Below are 22,058 nucleotides of genomic sequence, written 5' to 3' on the forward strand. Positions count from 1 at the left end.
TATTGTATTAGTCTGTTTTCCACTGTTGATAAAGACATACCGAAGAATGGATAATTTAGAAAGAAAAGAGGTTTAATTGGTCCACAGTTCCACATGGCTGGGGAGGTCTCAAAATCATGGCAGAAGGCAAAGAGGAGCAAAGTCACATCTTACATGGATGGCCGCAGGCAAAAACAGGGAACTTGTGCAGAGGACCTCTTCTTTATAAAACCATCAGACCTGTGAGACTTATTCACTATCAGGAAGACAGCATGAGAAAGACCCACCCCCATGATTCAATTACCTCCCACTGGGTGCCTCTCATGACACATAGGAATTGTGGGAGTTACAATTCAAGATGAGATTTGGGTGGGAACACAGCCAAACCATATCATCTATGAAAATCTAGAATAGTTGTTATATGAAAATTGTATGTGTAAATATTTCCAAGATTTTTGTGTAACTAGTATTTACCTTATTGGGATATTTTGAGGTAAAAATGAGATAATGCATGTAAAATACTTCAGTCATTAAATGAATTAGCTAAATGGTACATGCTGATAGACAAATTTCAAGAGCTCTCATGACTGGAAAAAAGCTTTAGTTTGGATCACCAGGCAAAGAACGGCAGCTAGCTCTTGAGTACAAACTAGGGCACCACGGAAAGTCAGTGTTAAAAGGAAGGGATGAAGAGCAGTCATGCCCCATAAACATTTTCAGAAATAAAAACTTGTGTCTACTTGTATTTAAATTTTTTTTTTTTGCTTCTCTAAATTTGGATATTCAGTTTGATGAATTATTTACCCTGTCACTCTTGGATTTTCTAATTCTTTAAAAATATACTATTTTTGCCAGCTTGTTTGCATATTTTTAAGAGGTTGTATTTGGATTGAACTAAACATTTATTAAGTAATTTGCAAAATTTAAGAAAAGAGACTTTCATGGGATTAATCTATAATTTAAAGGATAAATGGATATCACTAGAAATTCTAAGATGGAATTTTGAAGAATTTCAGAGTAATCCTGGAAACTTCTAAATATGATTGTAGGAGGCGCTCCTTGAATAGAGGTGATGGCTATTAAATAAGCTTATCAAATGATTTGCCTTGAGACGGTAACCAAAGTATGGTGACAGGATTGATTAGATGCCAAAACAATAAAAGCACCTGGAGCTAAGCTACATTGATGGGGTATGTCCTGTTTGATAACAGGGTTTTGTTCCTAACTAGCACTCTGGTTCAAAATCCATAAGGTTTAGCGACTTTCCTATCTCTTTCACTCCATCCCCATCCACCCACTGATTTCTTTTGTTCCTATGGACGTTATTATGCGACCCAGTTTATTGCATTTGACTGATATGGTTTTGAATAAATGTATAAATATACACATATGTGTGTTTGTGTGTGTGTGTGTAATCAAACAAGTATATTACTCAAAAGTAGAAAACAATGAACAGTGGAAGTCAAACTCTCTTTTGTTTTTCTGTTTTTTTTTTTTTTTGAGAGGAAGCAATTGAAGAAATGAGAAATTAAATTAAATTTATCTTTTAATTGGGATACCCCCTAACTGGCACTTGTTTTGTGTTCATAAAATTCTTTACATTTTGTATTGGAAATAAAATTTTATATTTGTATCCCACTGTTCATACATAGTAAAATGTGCTTCGCAATTAGGAAATAATAAAATAGCGATAAAAATTTTAAGTACTTAGAAAATAAATGGAGGTTATTTTCCAAATATAATTCCCGTGAGCATGTAGGTAAATAGAAGAGAGGAGGGAAATTTTCTGAGTGAATATTAAGGAAGACGCATGTTTGGGAATGAGGGAGGGAGAATGGAGTCTGAATTACAGACAGATTATGTAGAGGATAAGTATTTTTCACATTACTGTTGTTGCTTGCAATTTTAGCAGCCTCCCTTTCTATCACAGTTGAAGATAAATGGGAAGGGTGCTTTATTATTTCCACTTTTGAAAGTCCTTATTTTTCTCCATGCTGGCAGGTCTACCTTAGATCAGTAAGGTCTGTGGCTGTCCAGATGCACATCATAATCTGCACAGAAACCTACCATTTAGTCAAAAACCAAAAAGTAACTGGGACGCCTATGGTATTTGTTTCTTTCTGGCCTTTAATTGCTACACTCATTCACTTTCTGGTTGTGCTTTTAGCACTTAACCCCAATGCCAGAGAATGGTGATTTGCTCTTTAGTAAATAGGATAATAGTACACAAATGCTGAAAAAATAAATGTCAAAATGAGACGCTCCATATCAAAAGGCCTCTAATCCCCAGATTACTCTCATTGTCTCATAGATAAACAGCTGACAGATTAACAGTATACTTTTTAATCCATTTTCAGAGTGTCAAACTTGTCAGCAAGCATTCGCCAAGTTAACTTTGTTAAGATACCCTATGGCCACCATTGCAGAAAACGCAGACAAAGGCAACCCCATGCTCTGTTGTGCCAAGATAGGTGGGTACTACAGAAATATAGGAGTTTTCTGAACACGTTTGTTTTTCTGATTTTTGATTTCTAAACCCTGAGTAGGAGATTATAACATGGGGAAAAGGGAATGGCAAGAAGTTGAGAGGTCAAGTTGCCATTTTCTATACATTGAGCCAAGCTTGCTCCATGGTAGCTGAAGAGGTGGCAGAACCACAACAGGAGGATGCACAGCTGGGCCCAAGTTTGCCTTGGAACTAATTCATATTGGTGGTTAACACAAGAGTGAATGTTAGGGAATTACACAAGTCAGCTTTCAAACATACTGTCTCAGTCCATTTAGGCAGCGACAACAGAATAGCATACACTAGGTGGTTTTTAGCCCATTCTTGAGTTTTTGTTTTTTGTTTGTTTCGTTTGTTGTTTCTTGTTGAGATAGGGTCTTGCTCTGTCACCCTTGCTGGAGTGCAGTGGCACAATCATGGCTTACTGCAGCCTCGATCTCCTGGGCTGGGGAGATTCTCTCTCTTCAGCCTCCCAAATAGCTGGAATTATAGGCCTGCAGTCTCTATGACCCCAGGAGTGATCACCCGATTTTAACTGTTTTTCACTTTCTATCATTGGAGGGAGCACTGAGAAGGGTAGGAATGACAGTCTTGAAGAGCTGATGCCACCCCTCTCTGATCTCCCAGCAGTGGCCCCATGACATGGAGACAAATTCTGTGTGCTTGGGGAAGAGACAGCACAGCAATTGTGGAACCTTCCATTAAACCTCAGTGCTGCCCTGTCAAAGCAAAAAGCGACACCAGTCAGAACTCAGTCAGTGCCCAGAGAAGGGGCATTTAGAGTAACCCTAGCAAGAGGGGAATTGTTCATCCCAGTGGTCAGAACCTGAGTCTTGCTACTATGAGATAAAGGCCTCTGGGATCCTAAATAAACTTGAAAGACAGTCTAGGCCACAAGGACTGCAATTCCTGGTCAAGTCCTGGTGCTGTGCTGGGCTTGGAGCCAGTGGATTTGTGGGGTCTGTGACCTGGGGCAGCCAAAGGAATGCTTATGGCAACCCTCCCCAACCCCAGGCGATGCAGCTCACATCTCTGGGAGACACTACTTCTTTTGGCTTGAGACAGGACAGGGAAAAGCAATTAGGACTTGGTCTTGCAACTTGGATACTAGCTCAGCCACAGTAAAAGAGGGCATCCAGCAGGCCTCCATTCTAGACCCCAGCTCATGGACATTTCTAGAAACAGCTTGGGCCACATGCAAAACCACCTTCTTGAAGAGGACCCAGTCCTGACAGGATTCAGCCCCTGCTGTCTAAAGAGGCCCCTGGGCCCTAAATAGTCAACAGTGATAGCCAGGCAGCACTTGCCATGGGCCTTGGGTGAGACTCAGAGATGTGCTGGTTTCAGGCGAGACCTAGCACATTCTCACCTGTGGTGGCTAAAGGAAGAGACTCAATCTGCTTGAGAAAAGCAGACAGAAGAGTAAAGTGGACTTTGTCAGGTACCTTAGGTTAAGGAGCTCAGCCACAGTGCAGTAGAGCACTAAAGCAGATTCTTGGGGTCCTGACTCCAGGCCTTAGCTTGTTAGCAACATTTCTGGACCTGTTCTGGGCCAAAAACGAGCCCACTGACCTGTAGTGAGAGTCTCATGCCTCACAGCATTCACCACATGCTAACTGAGGAGTCTTTGGTCCTTGATTGAACATTGGGGGTACCCAGGCAATACTCACAACAGACCTGGCATGGTAGTGGCTACAAGAAGAAATTCCTCTGCTTGTGAAAACGGGAAGGAAGAGTTGGAAGGACTTTGTCTTCTCGCTTAAGTGCCAGCTCAGCCACAGTGGAATACAGTACCAAGTAGATTTGTAAGTTTTTTGACTCCAGACCCTGGTTCCTAGACTGCATCTCTGAACCCACCTGGGGGTGGGGGAACTTGCTGACCTAAAAGGAAGGACACAAGCCTTGCTGGCTTTGCTATCTGCCAATTACAGAGCCCTAGGGCATTGAATGAATGTAGTTGGCAGCCAGGCAGTGGTTACTGCAGGCTTTAGGTGACATCTAGTGCCATGCTTGTTTTAGGTCTGACTCAGTACAGTCCCAGTGGTGGTGGCTATAGGGGTGCTTGCAACACCTTGCCCCAATCTCTAGGCCATTCAGCACAGAGAGAGAGAGAGAGAGTGAGAGAGAGAGAGAGAAAGAGAGAGAGAAGTTCTGTTTGTTTGGGAGAAATTAAGGGAAGGCAACAAAAGTCAGTGCAGGATAATCTACAGATTCTTCTGGATCTTATCCAGGACCACCAAGGCAGTTCCTCTACAACTCTAAATTGCCATAGCATTACTGGGCTAGGAGTGCTCCCTAATGCAAAAATGGCTGCAGTGAATCAAAACATAGATTACAAAACCCAAGTTGTCTCAAATACCTGGAAAGCCTTCCTAAGAAGGATGGGTAGAAACCAGGTCCAGACAGTAAAGACTACAATTAATATCTATCTGTTCAATGCCCAGATACTGATGAACATCTACAAGCATCATAACCATCCAGGAAAACATAACCTCACCTAATAAACCAAATAAGGCACAAGAGACCATTCCTGGAGAAACAGAGATGTATGACCTTTCAGACAGAGAATTCAACATATCTGTTTTGAGGAAACTTAATGAAAGTCAAGATAACACAAACAAGCAAATCATAATCCATCAGATACATTTGACAAAGAGATTGAAATAATTTTTAAAAATCAAGAAGACATTCTAGAGTTAAAAAATCTGACTGACATACTAAAAAATACAACAGTCTCCCAAAAGCAGAATCAATCAAGCAGAGGAAAGAAGCAATGAACTTGAAGATAAGCTATTTGAAAATACACAGAGAAGACAAAGTAAGAAAGAATAAAAATGAATGAAGCAATTACAAGATATAGAAAATAGCTTCAAAAGGGCAAACTTATAAGTTATTGGCCTTAAAGAGGAGGTAAACAGAGAGGTAGGCATAGAAAGTATTTTCAAAGAGAGAGTAACAGAGAACATCCCAAACCTAGAGAAACATATCAATATTGAGGTATAAGAAAGTTATAGAACATCAAGCAGATTTAATCCCCAAAAGACTATCTTAAGACCTTTAATAATCAAACTCCTAAAGGTCAAGGATTTAAAAAGGATCCTCAAAGCAGTAAGAGGAAAGAAACAAATAGCATGCATAGAATTCCAATATGCCTGACGGCAGACTTTTCAGTGGAAACCTTACAGGCCAGGAGAGAATGGCATGACACAATTAAAATGCTGAAGGAACAATACCTTTACCCTAGAATAGTATATCTGGAGAAAGTATCCTTCAAGCATGAAGAAGAAATAAAGACCTTCCTAGACAAACAACAGCTGAGAGACTTCGTCAATGCGAGACCTGTACCACCAGAAATGTTAAAGGGAATTATTCAATCTGAAAGAAAAGGATGTTAATGAGCAAGGGGAAATCATCCGAAGGTACAAAACTCACTGGTATAGTAAGCATACAGAAAAACATAGAATAGCGTAACACTGTAATGGTGGTATGTAAACTACTCTTGTCTTAAGTAGAAAGTCTAAATGATGAACCAATAAAAAATAATAACTACAACAACTTTTTAAGACGTAGTAAAATAAGAAATAAAGAGAAATAACAAAAAATTAAAAAGTGGAGGGAAGAGTCACAGTGTAGAATTTTTACTAGTGTTCTTTTGCATGTGTGTTTGTTTGTTGTATATACAATGAATGGTAAGTTGTTATCAGTTTAAAATAATTGGCAATAAGATAGTATTTCAGTGACTCATGGTAAATTCAAATTAAAAAACACAATAGATTAAAAAATTCAAAAGCAAGAAATTAAAACATACAACCGGAGAAAATGACCTTCACTAAAAGGAAGACAGAAAGAAGGGAAAGAAGAAATAGCAGACAGGAAAACAAATAACAAAATGACAGGTGTAAGTCCTTATTTATCAATAATAGCATAGAATGTAAACAGACTACACTCTCAAATTAAAAGACATAGAGTGGCTGAATAGATAAATAAAGAAAGACCCAACGATCTGTTACCTACAAGAAATACACTTCACCTATAAAGTCACATAAAGAGTGAAAATAAAGGGATGGAAAAAGATTTTCCATGCAAATGGAAACCAAAAAGGAACAGGAGTAGCCATACTTTTATCAAACAAAAGAAATTTCAAGACAAAATATTTAAAAAAGAAACAAAGAAGGTTATTACATAATGCAAATGGTTCCATTCAACAACAGGGTATACCAGTTATAAGCATTTATGCATCCAACACTGGAGCACACAGATACATAAAGCAAATATTAATAGAGCTAAAGGAAGAGACAGACCCAAGTACAATAATAACTGGAGATTTTAACACTCTTCTTTTAGCATCAGACAGATCATTCAGGCAGAATACCCACAAAGAAACATTTAACTTCATCTCCGCTATATACCAAATGAACATAATCGATATTTATAGAACATTTCATTCAATGGCTGCAGAATACACATTCTTCCCCTCACCACGTGGATTATTTTCATATAGACCATATATTAAGCACCACAGCAAGTCTTAAAATATTTTAAAAATTGAAAATATATCAATTATCTTCTCTTACTACAACGGTATAAAACTATAAATCAATAATAGAAAAGATTTGGGAAACTACACAAACATATGGAAAATAGGCAATATGCTCCTGAATTATCTATTAAGAATAATTTTTTTTTTAATTCTTGAAACAAATGATAATGGAAACACAACATACCAAAACCTATGGGATGCTGCAAAAGCAGTACTAAGAGGAAAGTTTACAGCTATAAGTGTCTACATCAAAAAGTAGAAAATCTTCAAATAAACAATCTAACAATTTGTCTTAAAGAGCTAGAAAAGCAAGATCAAACCAAATGCAAAATTAATAGAAGAAAAATAATAAAGATCAGAAAAAATAAATAAAATTGAAATTAAGAAAATAACACAAAAGATCAATGAAACAAAGCGTTGCTTTTTGAAAGATAAACAAAATTGACAAAATATTAGCCAAACTGAGAATAAAAAAGAGAAGATCTAAATAAATAAAATCAGAGATGAAAATGCAGACGTTACAATTTATACCAAAGAAATTTAAAGGATCATTAGAGGTTTATGTGAGCAACCATATGCCAATATACTGCCACACAATAAAAGCCATATGATACAGACTCTCATTTGATATCACACTGAATGAAAAAAAATTAACCCTCTCCTCTAAGATCTGGAACATGGCAAGGATGCCCACTATCACCACAATTATTCACCATAGTACTGGACATACTAGCTAGAGCAATCAGACAAGAGAAAGATATAAAGGGCATCCAAACTGGAAAGAAAGAAATCAAATTATCTTTCATTGCAGTAGACATGGTCTTACCTTTGGAAAAACCTAACAGCTCCACCAAAAATATAAAAAACTATTAAAACTGACAAGTTCAATAATGTTTCAGGACACAAAATTAACATATAAAATCTGTAGAATTTATATATGCCAGCAACAAACTGAAAAAGAAATCAAGAAAATAATCCAATTTTTAATAAGTACAAATAAAATACCTAGGAATTACCCAAAGTGAAAGATATCTACAATGAAAACAATAAAACATATATGAAAGAAATTAAAGAGGACACACAATAATGTAAATATATTTCATGTACATGGATTGGAAGAATCAACATTTTTAAAAAGGTCATACTACTTGTATTAGCCTATTTTCATGCTGCTGATAAAGACATACTCGAGGGTGGGAAGAAAAAGAGGTTTAATGGACTTGCAATTCCACATGGCTGGGGAGGCCTCACAATCATGGCAGAAGGAAAGGAAGAGCAAGTAACATCTTACGTGGATGGCTGCAGGCAAAGAGAGATCTTGTGCTGGGAAACTCCCATTTTAAAAATCATCAGATCTCATGAGACTCATTCATCATCATGAGAATAGTGCAGGAAAGACTACCCCCATAAATCAATCACCCCCCACCAGGTTCCTCCCACAACACGTGGGAATTGTGGGAGTTACAATTCAAGATGAGATTTGGGTAGGGACACAGCAAACCAATCACTACCCTAAGCAATCTACAGATTCAAAGCAATTCCTATCTGAAGACTAATAACATTCTTCATATAAGTAGAAAAAAGGTCCTAAGATTCATATTGAACCAAAGAAGATCCAGAATAGCCAAAGTTATCATGAGCAAAAATAACAAAACTGGAAACAAATTACCTAACTTCAAGTTATTTTACAAACCTGTAGTAACCAAAACAGCATGGTACTCACATAAAAAACAGATACCTATACCAGTAGAACAGAATATCAAGAAACAAATCCATAAATCTACAGCTAACACATTTTTGCCAATGGTGCCAAGAACCTATATTGTGGAAAGGACACTGAAGAATAAATGGTGCTGAGAAAACAGGATATCTATATGGAGAAGAATGAAACTGGACCCGTATCTCTTGCCATATACAAAAATCAAATTAAAATGGATAAGGACTTAAATCTAAGACCTCAAACTGTAAAAGTATAATTGGATTGGTTTAACACAAAGAAAGAATAAATGCTTGAGGGAATGGATATCACATTTATCCTTACGTGATTATTACACATTTCATGCCTGTTTCAAAATATCTCACATACCCTATAAATGTATGCACCCACTATTTACCCATAAAAAATTAAAAATAAAAAACAAATTAAAAAAATAAAATGAGGTTGTATATGTGAGCCCTAATCTATTACGACTGTGTTTCCTATGTGAGAAGAGGCGATTAGGACAAAGACACAAATGGAGGGATGACAAGGTGAGGATATAAACAAAGATCACCATTTACAAGTCAAGGACAGAGGTCCCCAGGAGAAAACAACTCTGCTGACATGACTTCAGACTTTCAACTTACATAACTGTGACAAAATACATTTCTACTGTTTAAGCCACTCAATCTGTGGTACTCTGTGATCCCCCTAGCAAATTAATATAGTGAAATCCTAGACATATTTAATAAAAGTTGTAATACTTTTGGAAATCTCTCTTTTAAACATCATTTAAACATTCTGACAACCTTCTATAATTCAAGTTAATCTATCTCCTAGCCCTTCCTCCACCATCTTTGATGTCAGAAATAGCAGACCAAACTGTCTAAGAAATATATATTGACATTTTCCACATGTATTAGTTATTGAGATATTAATCCTTTTAGATATTAATCCTTTTTCATTATCTTAAAATCATATATATATTTAAAGGAACATAAGATATGGAATGTGGTTTTCAACGCACATATTATCTGATATTATCTGTAAATTATCTTAAATATCTTCTCTTCTATTTCAAATATTTCTCAATATTTTCATAATACTGCTATTTCACAGAGTAAGTCCAACATTGTTAAAGTGTGCTAATTTACTCTCAAAATTTTTAGATTTAGATGTAAATGTCTTTAACGTTTTATATAATACTTTTAAAACTCTGTTATTTTCACATAGTTTAAATATATGTGTAATGTTTTCAATGATATACAACATTTTAATACAGGCAAACACACATGATAATAAACATGAAAATCATTCACATAATGGGAAAAAGAGAACTGTGTGTGTGTGTGTGTGTGTATTTGACTCTTGAGCAACGCAAGGAGGTTGTGGCACAGCCCCCCTGCACAGTCAAAAATCCATGTACAACTTTTCATTCCCGAAAAATTTAACTACTAAAACCTACTGTTGACTGAAATGCTTACTGACAGCATAAACAATAAATTAACACATATTTTGTATGTTATATTATCATATACTGTGTTTTTACAATAAAGTAAGCTAGAGAAAAGAAAATGTTATTAAGAAAACATAAAAAAAACATGTTTACAGATCATTAAGTCAAAGTGGATCAAAATAAAGGTCTTCATCCTCTTCATGTTGAGTAGGTTGAGGAAAAAGAGGAAGAGGAGGCCTAGATCTGGCTTTCTCAGGGCAGAGAAAAGCGGTGGAGGAGGTGGAAGGAGAGGCAGAGTAGGCAGGCACACTTGGTGTTAATTTTATGGAAATACATTGTGATTTTTGCTTGACTTTTTGCTTTTTTATTTTTTCTGCAAATATTCCTATATGATTCTAATCCTTCTATCATTTTCTTTAGTTTCAGTGCCCACCATTTCATAGAAGGAGTCAAAAGCAATCTTGAGTAATTGGAACTCTACTGCCGAATTCCCTAAGATCCATTTATTTTCTGGCTGTCTTCTTTCTCATTGTCTGGCAGTGGTTCAGAAGTGCTCATCTCCATCAAGTCATCTTCGGTTAATTCCTCCGGTGTAGTAACTATTAGATCTTTTATTTCTACATGACCCTTATCATGAAATTATTCACCAAACCCCATTATTTTTGCCATATTCACATTTTTCATGATTTCCTTGATTGGCTTTTTATAAATTCTGTGAAGTCATGCACAACATGTGAACACAGTTTTCTCTAGCAAGAATTTATTGTTTTAGGCTTGATTACTTTCAAGGCTGTTTCTATAACAGTAATGGCATTTTCAACAGTGTAATCCTTTCAGACTTTTATGATCTTTTTCCTATTGGGGTTTTCAACCACAGAATTTTTTTTATTTGTATAGATGTAAGGGGGTATATTTGCAGTGGTTACATGGATGTGTTGCCTACTGGTATATAAGTCCGTTCTCACACTGCTAATAAAGACATACCCAAGGCTGGGTAATTTATAAAGGAAAGAGGTATAATTGACTCACAGTTTCACATGGCTGGGGAGGACTCATAATCATGTTGAAATGCAAATGAGGAGCTAAGTCACGTCTTAGACGGTGGAAGGCAAAGAGAGCACACTCCCTTTTATAAAACTATCATATCTTGTGATACTTATTCACTGTCATGAGAACAGCATGGGGAAAAACCCACACCTCATGACTCAATTACCTCCCACTGGGTCCCTCCCACAAGTGGGAATTATGGAAGCTACAAATTAAGATATGATTTGGGTGGCGACACAGCCAAACCATATCAATACCCATATTTATAGCTGACAAAACTGAGATATAAATTGGCTAAATAAGAAGTCATAAGGCTTGTAAATGGCAGAGGTTAGATTCAAATCCTCACTGTCTTACTCTACATTCCTCTTCTATACTATATTCCTACTCCATATTCCTCTTCATTTAGTGATTCATCTGCCAAACATTCATTTATTGTGAGGCATCATTTTATAAATACCATAGAACACATTTTAATAAGGCAATGGAAATCTTCTAAGCTCTAGAAAAAAAATAAAATTGTGGCATTTTGTAATAGGTTCAAGGAAATCCTCAGGATCGTTAATGTAGGGAGAAAAATGGACTGAGAGTGCTTTTTAGGACTATTAGAATATTCATTTAAAAATAATCAAATTCTGAAATTTGATTTAATTATAAAATATGATTATGCTCAAAATAGTAACCAGTTCTCTCAAAAAGAAAACAGAGAAAATAAAAGACTTTGAGGAGGATATCATAATTTGAAAATGCAAAACCAGTTTACCATATTTTAGGTAATTTTTGTGTTTAAGATCCTCTCTAAAGATATTTTTGACACTATAGAAAGTTGTAAGACATTTTTTTAAATGTATCAGACCCTCAAGAAACAATTTAACTAAACCATGCTTCAGAAAACTAAAACTAAACGGTCCACCTGAGCCTGATCATTGAAACCTAAATTCCCAAAATTCCTAAACAGCTCCCTGGGATTATCTTAAGTGGAGAAAGAACCTGCCTCATTAGGGTATTCACATAATATTTCAATTATGCAAAATACATAAACCCTCAAACGCAGTCAACTTGTAGAATTTTAATTTAAAGATTATTCTCTATCTTCCTTGTTATCTATTTACCTAATTAGAAAAGAGCAAATACAAATATTATTTTTCTAACAAAGTGGCTGATAATAATTTATGAAGTTCTGATTGTTAATTAGAGAAAGAAATAAAAGAAAAATTACATTTAACAGTAAGAATGGTATCATCCATTGGGCCGGGCGTGGTGGCTCACACCTGTAATCCCAGCACTCTGGGAGGCTGAGGCGGGTGGATCACGAGGTCAGGAGATCTAGACCATCCTGGCTAACATGGTGAAACTCCGTCTCTACTAAAAATACAAAAAGTTAGCTGGGCATGGTGGCAGGAGCCTGTAGTCCCAGCTACTCGGGAGGCTGAGGCAGGAGAATGGCATGAACCCTGGAGGTAGAGCTTGCAGTGCACCGAGATTGTGCCACTGCACTCCAGCCTGGGTGACAGAGTGAGACTCCGTTTAAGAAAGAAAGAAAGAAAGAAAGAAAGAAAGAAAGAAAGAAAGAAAGAAAGAAAGAAAGAAAGAAAGAAAGAAAGAAAGAAAGAAAGAAAGGTGTCATCCATTTCCCTGCTCATTTTATTGCCTCCTATAAAATTAAAGATAAGGCTAGGTGTAGTGGCTCACGCCTGTAATCCCAACACTTTAAGAGGCCCAAGCGGGAAGATTGCTTGAGCCCAGGGGTTTAAGATCAGCCTGCTCAACATAGCAAGATCCAGTCTCCACAAAAAATACAAAAATTAGCTGGGTGTGATGGCATGTACCTTTAGTCCCAGCTACTTGGGAGGTTGAGGTGGGAGAATTGTTTGCACCTGGCTGCAGTTAGCCATGATGACACCACTGCAATCCAGACTGGGCAACAAAGTGAGACCCTGTCTAAGAAAAAAAAAATCTATAAGAAAAATTAAAGATAGCCAGACATAATCACATATTAAGATGATTAAAATAATATGCCTAAATCGTTCATCATTTACAAAGAAATTCATTAGAGTCTTAAAGATAAGATTTAAAAGATGAATTGTTTTCAGTAAATAATCTTGCATGTACATTAAAACATTAGAGTTCACTAGACCATATGGTCTCAAAAAACATTTCTCTCACATTAAGCTTTCCTCTTTCTTTAAAAATAAATGTTTTAAACCAACAATGTCAATTAGGCTTTATCTGAGCTCCCAATTCTTTAAAAATAATCAGTAACTTTAAATTTAAAGGTTTTTTTCTGTCCCTTTTTTTTCTTAGAGGGTGGTTTGTATTTAATATAAAATATTTAAAACAGGTACAATTATGATATTTCCCTAATTCCAATGTTTACAATAGCAAAATAACATTTTTGTGACAATTGCAATGACTTTTTGTGAATTCTGCCTGTACCTTATATCTGGGAACGATGTACCAACATGGAAATGTAGAGAAACCCAACAATTTTCTTAGAAAGACAGACTTATTCCTGTGACAGTGAAGGTCACACGTATTCTCAGGCCTGTTGAACATCTGAAAAGCAGAGATTTTAAAGAGAGATTGCTTTTTTCCCCCTGTGTAGCATTTTGAAATCTTTCTAAGTGAGGAAAAAATATGACAGGCACAGAAGTGATTTCAAAAAAAAAAAATGGTGGCATAGGCAGCTCTAAGCTCCTTTTCTCACAACTAAAACATTTAAAAAACAATGAAAAACCGTCAGAACCAACTTTGTCAGAACTCTGAAAAACAGCCAAAGATTTATAGCAACCAAGTGAACACTGAATCAACAAAAAGGCAACTTTAAAATGAGAGAGAGGATCTGTGGCATTGTTACTTGCTCTTGTCACACCTCTTCCCCAGTTTGGTGACAGTCCTAGTCCTGAAAATAATTGACCATGTTGCTAGGGTGCCATCGTGGTCCTTGGATTCAGAAAGAAAAAAAAAAAAAAAAGCATGCCTTATTCATAAATTATAGTGTAAATCTGTTCTTACCTACCTGGAGACAAGCTGAAGGACTAAGAAAATGTGCTCATCTCTGTTTCACTGAACTCACCTAAGGCCAGAAAAGTAAGCATTTTTTGAAAACATTGGTGAATGACAAACCACAGATATCTGGGGCAAAAAATCATGGCTGAGATAACACATACAACAGAATTCCTAAAACCAGAGAGGAAAACCTGCTAGACCGTTCTTTGGGAAATGAGGGTGTTCAAAGTCACCTGTGTAGATGGGGGACCTTAGAAAGCTATACACATGATGAGGACAAGATGCATGATCAAAAAGTTTTGCAAAGATCAGGGACTCTCACATTTGGCCAATCTCTAGATTCAGTGCAAATCTGGCGAAAAGTGTCGAAGGAGAGATGCAGCATGAAATCCACTGGCAAAAAGTAAGAGATACAAGTTTTGTTAGTTTGTTTTCTAGCTCCTAGTGTTCATAGAAATGTATATTGAAACACTACATGAATACAGCTACAGAACAAAGGCTTCAGTAACCAACACACAGCAATGAACACAATCTCTGCAAAATAGATGGGAAAAGTTACTAGACAAATAGATTAGGAAAGCCTTCAAAATAAAAACAAACAAAAAACACACCCTGGGAAAAGCAAAGAACCTGATTTCTAGAGTTACCATATTTTAATATTCAAATGTGCTGTTTTCAACAAATAACCACAGGGAATACAAAGAAACACAAAACTATGTGTCATTTAATGGAACAAAGTAAATCAACACGAGTATTAGATTAAATAGACAGATTAAATAGACATTAGATTAAATAGACAGAGATTGTCTTGGTCCATTTTGTGCTGCTGTAACAGAATACCTGAAACTGGGTAATTTATAAACTCTAGAAATGTATTTTTCAAAGCTATGGAGGCTAGGAAGTCTAAGATCAAGTCACCGGCTGGTTAATTATCTGATGAGGGTCCTGTCCTTGCTTCCAAGGTGGCACCTGTAATGCTTCATCTTCTAAAGGAGAGGAATGCTGTGTCTTCATGAGGCAGAAGACAGAAGACTGAATTCCCTCATTATATAAGGGCACCTAGGGCTGGGTGCGGTGGCTCACACCTGTAATCACAGCACTTTGGGAGGCTGAGGCAGGCGGATCACGAGGTCAAGAGATCGAGACCAGCCTGATCAACAAGGTGAAACCCTGTCTCACAAAAATTAGCTGGGCGTGGTGGTGGGCATCTGTAGTCCCAGCTACACGGGAGGCTGAGGGAGGAGAATCGCTTGAATCCGGGAGGTGGAGGTTGCAGTGAGCCAAGATGGCATCGCTGCACTCCAGCCTGACAACAGAGTGAGACTCCGTTTCAAAAAATAAATAAATAACATTAAAAATAAATAAATAAGGGCACCTAATCCCGTTCATGAAGGTGGAGCTCTCTCGACTCAATCACCTCTCAAGGCCATACCTCCCAATACTGTTGGATGGAGGATTATCTTTCAACATGAATTTTGGAGGTGACAAAAACATTCAAACCATAGCGCTGTGTCCCTAGGTCCCCCAAATTCAGGTCCTTCTCAAATAAAAAAATACATTCTTTTCACCCCAAATGTTAACTAATTTTTGTACCAACATAAAAGTCTAAAATACAGAATCTCATGTAAATCAGATATTGATGACTTATTTTATAAGATTTTATAAGATTTATCTTGAGGCAAATTCCCTCTACAACTGAGAAGCCTGTGAAAATAAATTACGTGCCTCTAAAATTCAATAGTGGAACAGGCATAGGATAGATTTTCCCATTACAAAATGGAAAACCAGAAAAGAAGAACGGGACAATAGATCTCAAATAAGCCAAAAACCCAACAGGGCAATCAAAATTAAATCTTTAGGTTTGTGAATAATGTTTGACTCCATGGCTTACCTCCTCAACACACTGGGCTATGAATTGAGTCTCCAAGGTCCAAAAGCATACAACTTTCATGACTTTGTTAGGCATAGCCCACAGCGCAGCTCTTGTGTGTTGGAGTTGGGTGCCTGTGGCTCTTTATGAATGGCATTGCATGCTGGTGGCTCCATAGTCACTGGATACTGGGGACGTCCCGTCCACCAAGACTCTACTAGATATAGGTTTAGTGGACACTTGCTGCAGTGGCTCTGCTCCTGTGGCAGGTCTATTCCTGAAGCTCAAGGCTCTCTGAGGCATACTTTGAAATGTACATTGAGGCAGCCTGCCTCCACAGCTCCTGTACTCTGCATTCCTGCAAAATTAGCACCATATGGACTCTGCCAATGTTAATGGCTCTACCTTCTACAGGTGCAGCTCTTGACTCGCTCGGGCCTACTTGAGACATAGCTAGGATAGTTAAGGAGCACTGTGTAGGAATGTGGGGAGCAGAGATTCGAGATGGCCATGGATGTGATAGGAAGAGTATCCTTAAAGATCTTCAAGATGTGTTCAAATCATTCTCCTAATGTCTTGATAAGTAGCAAGTAGCTTCCTTCTATCCACATTAATCTCCTTACCAAACAGGCACTTGGCTGCCCCCTTTCTTTTCCCTCCAGAACATGCTTTTATATTCTTTACATAGCCTGGCTGAGAATTTTCCAAATCTATATGGTAAGCATTCCTTTTCATTACAAAGGTTATCTTTAAATCATTTCTCTATTCTCAAATTTTACTATAAGCAGTTAAGAGAAGCCACACAGCATTCTAAATACTTTGTAGTTTAGAGATTTCTTCTGGTCAATATTCTAGTTCACTGTCCCTAAGTTCTGCTTTCCACAAAGTCCTAGGATATGGATATAATTCAGCAAAGTACTTTGCCATTTTGTAACAAGGATGGTCTTTCATTCAGCTTCTAATGATATACTCTTCATTTCCATAAAATACCACATCAGAATGGCCTTTACTGTCCATATTTCCCACAAGATTCTATTTACAACTACTTAAACAATATCTAAGAAAGATTCAGTCTCTATTTGAAGTTTTCTCTTTTCTGTGCCCTCATCAGAATCACCCTTCATTTTCCACTTATGGCAAAACAAGCTTCTCAAGAATTCACTTCCAAACTTTTCTGAATTCTACTTATTACCCAGTTCAAAAGCTTCTTTAACATTTTTAGGTATTTGTTATAGCAGCACCTCACTTCTCTGGTATCAGTTTTTTCTTAGTCAATTTTATACTGCTATATCAAAATACCTGACACTGGATGATTTATGAAAAACAGAAATTTATTTATCACAATCTGGCAGTTGTGATGTCCAATGCGAAGGCTCTGGCAGGATTCTTGTTTGGTGAGTGTTCAGTCTCAGCTTCCAAGATTGCACCTTGAATGCTGCATCCATGGATGGGAAGAGCACTGTGTCTTCACATGGCAGAAGGTGGAAGGGCAAAAGAAGAATAAAGAAGAATAATCTCCTCCCCATCAACTCCCTTCACACTTGTTATAAAGGTCCCTACTTCCTTTTATAAGGACAGAACCTCTAGACTCAATCAACTTTAAATGATCACATCTGCCAATAATGCCACCTTGGAGGTGATTTCAACATAAATTTTGGAGGTGAAAATGCATTTTAACTATAGGAAATATATTCCAATAACTTTAAAATGTGTTCAAAGAGTTATATAAAGCATGGTCAAAGGGGACTAAAAGAAATAAGGGAAGTGTGGTATAAACACAATGACTATATCAAAGACATAGAAATCACAAAAAGGAACAAAACAAAAATTCTGGTAATAAAATATAATTACTTAAATAAAATTTTATTAAAGGAGTACAAAAGCAGATTTGAACAAACACAAATCTTCAAATTAATCTTCGGTTGACTGAATATAAAAACATTTGAATTTTGAGAGCAGAAAAAAAAGAATAAAATTGAACAGAACCTAAGGAACTGTGAAACACTATCTAGTAGAACGAAACACACATTACCAGAGTTCCTGAAAATAAATCAAGAGAAAAAAAGAAAGAATATTTAAAGAAACAATGACAAAAACCTCCAAAATTTGTTGAAAGACATAAACTTACAAATCTAAGAAATTCAATAAACTCCAAGTAGGAAAGAACTCACATAGACACATACTGAGACTATTATAATCACTCCGTTGAATGACAAAGATGAAAGAAAAATCTTGAAAGAGCAATAAAGAAGTGACTCACCCTTTACAAGGGAATCTCAATAGAACGAACAGTTTCTCTTCAGAAACTATGGGAGTAGAAGAAGTAGTAGGACATATTTAAAGTATTTAAAGAAAAAAACATTAAGTAAATGAGAAAGACCTTTATCAGATAAACAGAAGACCAAAAGGTTTATAACTACTAGACCTGCACTATAAGAAATATTAAAGGGAGTTAATATGAAGTTCGGATGAAAGAACCCTTGACAGTAACTTGAAGACACTTGAAGAAACAAAAATCTCCAGTAAAGGTAATTATATCGGCAAACATAAAATCCAGTATTATAAAATTTTTGTTTGGTTACTCCACTTTTTTATGTCCTACATAATTTCAAAACTAAATATATAAAAGTAATTATAAATATATATTATTGAGCAAAAAAAATTAACATGTAATTTCTGATAACAACAACATAAAGGGTAAGGAGACAGAACTGTGTAGAGTTAGAGTTTTTTTATGTTATTGAAACTTATAAATGTAATGTTTAGTGCAATCCCCATGGTAATCACAAAGGCAACTTCTAAAATATATACAGTAAAGGAAATCAAAAGGATATTGTGATGGATAATTTCTTGTGTCAATTTGACTAGACTATGGAGTGCACAGATACTTTGTGAAACATTATTCTAGGTGTTTCTGTGAGGGTGTTTGGATGTGACTGACATTTAAATTGATAGACTGAGTGAAGCAGATTGCACTCCCTAATGTGGCTGTGACTCATCCAATCAGTTGAATGCTTGAATAAAGTAAAAAGGTTGACCCTCCACTGGGTAACAGAGAATTCCTCTTGCCTAATCGTGTTGACTCTTCTTTAATCCGAGCCTTCCAGACTTTGGACTGGTAGAGCCTGACAACAAGCCTCAAGATCCTCAACTCTTACCAATGAAGTAGGTCCCAGTAGTAAAAGTTGAAAATAAATTTGGCATCTGCTTTAATTGATTAAACAGCAAAATAAAGATGGACACTAATTCACTAATTATCTTTTCTATTCAATAAGATTGTATGTGTGTATATATATATATATACACACACACACATGCATACATGCATACATACATACGCACATTTTTTTTTTGAGGTAGGGTTTCACTTTGTCACCCAGACTGGAGTGCAGCAGTGTGAACACAGCACACTGCAGCCTCAACCTCCCAAACTGAAGCAATCCTTCTGCCTTGGCACCTCAAGTAGCTGGGACTACAGGTGTGCAACACTATGACGAGGTGACTTTCTATTTTTCTGTAGAGATTGGTTTCCCCATGTTTCCCAGGCTGACCTCCAATTCCTGGGCTCAAGCAATCCGCCCATCTCAGCCTCCCAATGTGGTCAGATTACAGGCATGAGCCACCACGCTGGGCTGAGGACCAAATATGCATTTTATTGTCAAGAAGAGTAGATTTTCCACAGTCTTCCTTTAGTATCATGAAAAAGAGAACCAATTCCAGTGTTCTAGAAGTACAGTTCTGAATTTTTGGTGTACATAAAAAAGTGAATTCCTTAAGTATCAGAAATAATTACCTGTGGTAGTAACATTTTTATATATTTCGGCTAATTTTGTAATGCTATTTTTATCCTGAATGTTCACAATTCCATGTGTTATAATTTTACTCTAAATTTATAAAAGTTTTGGGTTTGTGTGTGTGTGCATGTGTGTGAATGTGTGTGTATGTATGTGCAGGTGCACATTATTGAAGTCTAATGTGAAGATATTTCAAAAATAAAGCAAGTAAAGTAGCATAAGGTCTGTGTTTTTCATTTTGTGGATACTAGAATATCAGAATTTATAATATTTTTCTCTGTGATGCCTTTCTTAAGAAATGCATCAACATTGGTTGCTCCACTGCATATGCAAACAGATATATAAAGTCACTTCAAAAAAAAGGCTTAAAAATGTCAGAATTTTAATGTGAAGTTGAGAGTGTTAGAGAAAAGTCAGTTTGGTATAAACTCTAGGTTTTCTTTCACATTTGAATATCATCCTATCTTTCATTCAGGTTAACTTCCTACATCACACTACATGGTACAGCCTGACAACATGCCTCAAAATCCTCGACTCTTACCAGCAGAGTAGGTCCCAGCTGTAACAATTGAAAATAAATTTGGCATCTGATTGAATTTCTCTTCATTTAAAATTAGATTACGTAATAACTATTTTTGAGGTAACTTACCTTATATTTTCTGAGATGCTTGTGTTGCTTTAGCTGAAAGTCTGGGGAAAAAAATAGGCAGATAGGAGTGTGATAATGAAGGAGATATTGGGATCCTGTTGGATCAGAGACCATACAGAAAACAAAATAACTGAAATAAATATACCAGAATTCTTCTTAAGTATATATTTGCTAATCTTTTCAAATCACTATGAGTTTGTCTTTGTTATGGATGAAAAAGGATATTTTGTGGAATTAAGTTTTGATATTGTATTTCTTTTTCCTCTTATATCAGTTAGAAGCTTATGCACTACTTTCCGTAGGAAGAGTACTCTGAAAGAGAAGATCAATTAATATGTAAATTTTTGCAGGTGGTATTGATTGGAACAATATTTTATAAGAAATATAAAGTTGTCATTCCATTACAAGTTAGAATATGCTGCTTTTCTTTAAAATATGAAATATGTTTTAAAATGAAGACAAGGATGAGGTAGCATCATATTGAGATGGTATTATCTGCAGATTTTCCTATAAATCTATAGATCATGCTTCAACTCTATGCATTTAACACATTCCAGTGCTCCCTTTATATTTAAATGATGGAGAAAAATCACAGATTTCTACTGACACATTGTGTTTTGTTTTTTTTTTTTGAAAGAAATAAATTTGAAAAATAACTGGCTTGCAATGCATACAATTTTATGTAAAAACCTTATTTAATCCATCAAATAGAATATTTTCAGCTGGAACAAAAATAGTTCCTTCTTAAGCTCCTAAAGATGCCACCTTAAAAATTATTCAGGTAAGAGTGATATGTGAGAAACTTCACTCTTTGACAATTTATCAGAACAACTGATTATGTACTTAAGCATGCATAAATATACTTTCTATACACATTTAACCTAACCTGATAACTTTTAACCCATAAACCAATTAAATTAAATCATTCCAAAGTGATCTTACATTGCTCGTGTTATAATAAGCAAGTTTTTCCCAGCATAACTATTTTTCAAACTTTTGATTGCATAGAGACTCAAAGTAAATAACAATATAATCCATAATAAAACGTATCTAAAACATAAAGTCCAAAGTTTACTTGCTCTCTATTTGTTGATTTTCATGTATGCATTGCACTCCTTCTTATTGATAATGGTGTGGCATTATTCAGACACAAGTAGTTTCTTCACTTAATGGATTCACTGATAAATATCCGAGTGATTTCATTAGTGATTTATGCTATTTAAATCACTCAGATATTTATCAGAGAATCCACTAATAATTGTATAATTATTGGATCATAATTTTTGCTAAAATACAAAGTTTTTCATCATCTTTTATTCCTTTCATTCATTCTCTCATTTATTCAACAAATAGTGACTTGGTGCTTCCTATGTGTCAGCATTGCTTTGGACTCTGATTCTAGCAGTGAGGCAAATACACAATTGTTCTTAGAACTTCTATTTTTAGTGATAATGGATAAATATTAAACCAAGTAAATATTCTAACTACTTTTAAGTTTTCAAATACTTC

The 22,058-nt window shown here is 36.0% G+C and overlaps 1 long non-coding RNA gene across 1 annotated transcript in view; it reads left to right on the plus strand.

Moving 5' to 3' along the window:
• The window catches only part of LOC105545469, a 154,425-nt gene that overhangs the window by 129,646 nt on the left and 2,721 nt on the right, over positions 1-22,058 (plus strand). Inside the window, exon 2 of the long non-coding RNA XR_001006929.1 lies at positions 1,981-2,085. This is a non-coding gene — a long non-coding RNA (uncharacterized LOC105545469). The remainder of the gene's footprint in view (positions 1-1,980; positions 2,086-22,058) is intronic.

The sequence above is a fragment of the Mandrillus leucophaeus genome, unplaced genomic scaffold (genome assembly GCF_000951045.1).
Source record: "Mandrillus leucophaeus isolate KB7577 unplaced genomic scaffold, Mleu.le_1.0 Scaffold33, whole genome shotgun sequence".
NCBI lineage: Eukaryota > Metazoa > Chordata > Mammalia > Primates > Cercopithecidae > Mandrillus > Mandrillus leucophaeus.